Source organism: Apium graveolens, chromosome 8 (genome assembly GCF_009905375.1).
Source record: "Apium graveolens cultivar Ventura chromosome 8, ASM990537v1, whole genome shotgun sequence".
NCBI lineage: Eukaryota > Viridiplantae > Streptophyta > Magnoliopsida > Apiales > Apiaceae > Apium > Apium graveolens.
Window position 1 is genome coordinate 204,966,987 of NC_133654.1, and position 2,010 is coordinate 204,968,996.

Consider the following 2,010-nt stretch of genomic DNA (forward strand, 5'->3'; position numbering starts at 1 on the left):
CCTCGAAATCAACAATTATAAAATCAGCAGGGAAGAAGAGTTTATCCACCTTGACCAAGACGTCCTACACTATACCTCATGGATAAGCGATGGAACGGTCAGCTAGTTGCAATGACATGTATGTTGGTTTTGGATCGGGCAGACCAAGCTTCTTGAAGATAGATAAGGGCATCAGATTGATGCTAGCTCCTAAATCACATAAACACTTGTCGAACGACAAGTTTCCGATGGTGCAAGGAATAGTGAAGCTTCCAGGATCTTTAAGCTTCGGAGGCAACTTCTGTTGCAGCATAGCACTGCATTCCTCTATGCGAGCAACGGTCTCTAAGTCATCGAGCTTCACTTTTCGCGAGAGAATACCTTTCATAAACCTCACATAGCTAGGCATCTGTTCAAGAGCTTCAGTGAAAGGTATGTTGATATGAAGTTTCTTAAACACCTCCAAAAACTTCTCAAACTGCTTATCCAGCTTTTTCTTCTGTAGCCTCTTAGGAAAAGGAGGTGGAAGATAGATCTGTTTCTCCCCTATATTACCCTCAGGAGGAATGTGTTCCACAGTAGTCTTCCTTGGTTCCACCTCTACTTCCTTCTGCATTTCTTCTTCAGCAACAACTGTATTTTCTGAAACTTGAGATTTTTCAGGCTCTTCGTCTTGCTGAATGTTGGGGCTTGCGACCTTTCCAGACCTCAAGGTGATGGCGTTCACCTGCTCTTCAACTTCCCTCTTGCCTAGATTTTTTTCTGTATCACTAGGAAGCGTTCCTGATGGTCGATTCAATAAGGCATTAGCAATTTGCCCTATTTGGTTCTCCAGATTCTGGATAGAAACAGCCTGACTTTGGCATATAAGAGCCTGGTTTTTGCACATAAGCCTCAACTCCTCCAATTCTGATTTTTCATTCCAAGATAGACCTGCATCATGAGTTTGTTATTGAAGTTGGAGTTGTTGCTGAAAACTGGGAGGGTTGAATAACTTATTTCCAAACTGCTGGAATGGCTGTTGCATCGCATTCTGATTGTTGCTCCAACTGAAGTTAGGATGATTCCAGTTGTCAGGATGATAAGTGTCTGAAATTGGTTGCAGTGATCTCTGAAAGTTGCTTACAAATTGAGCTGAATCATTAGATATAGCACATTGCTCTGTCATATGCGGACCTGCACACAGCTCACAAACACTAATTATCTGCTTAATACCATTGTTAGCCAGAGAATCGATCTTCATAGACAACGCCTTTAGTTGAGCAGTGATAGTCGTAGCTGTATCCACCTCAAGAACTCCTGCTACCTTGCTCTGTAGCAATCTCTGGGCTGGATACTGATATTCATTAGCAGCCATCAGTTCAATTAGATCATAAGCTTCCTCATAGCTCTTTGCCCATAATGCTCCACCTGTTGCTGCATCGAGCATGGGTCTGGACTGTGCTCCCAACCCATTGTAAAAATAATTAATGATCATCCAATCAGGCATTCCATGATGATGACACTTCCTAAGAATCTCCTTGTAGCGCTCCCAAGCTTCATATAAAGATTCTCCTAATTGCTGCGCAAATTGAGTAAGAGCATTCCTGAGTGCAGCTGTCTTCGCCATAGGGAAGAATTTAGTAAGAAACTTCTGAGCAAGATCTTCCAAAGTAGTAATCGAACCAGCTGGTAGAGAGTGTAACCAGCTCTTAGCCTTGTTCCTCAGAGAGAATGGGAACAGTCTCAGCTTCGCAGCATCTTCAGAAACACCGTTGAACTTGAAGGTGTCGCAGATCTCAATGAAATCCCTAATGTGCATATTGGGATCTTCAGTTGGAGAACCCCCAAACTGGACTAAAGTCTGTACCCATTGAATTATGCGAGGCTTGATCTCAAAGGTATTAGCTGTGATAGCTGGCCTAACAATGCTAGATTGAATGTAATTGATCTTGGGTTGAGAGAAATCCATCAAGGCTCTCATTCGTGTTGCTGGATCTCCCATTGTAATGAGTACCTGAAACACAAACAAATAAACCGTGAAAGTAAAAG

General features: G+C 42.6%; 1 non-coding gene across 1 annotated transcript; it reads left to right on the forward strand.

Annotated features, from left to right (window-relative positions):
* Positions 1–1,466: 1,466 nt before the first annotated feature.
* Positions 1,467–1,573, forward strand: LOC141682106 (small nucleolar RNA R71). The gene has a single exon (XR_012559507.1). It is a non-coding gene; the product is annotated as a small nucleolar RNA R71 (small nucleolar RNA).
* Positions 1,574–2,010: the final 437 nt, after the last annotated feature.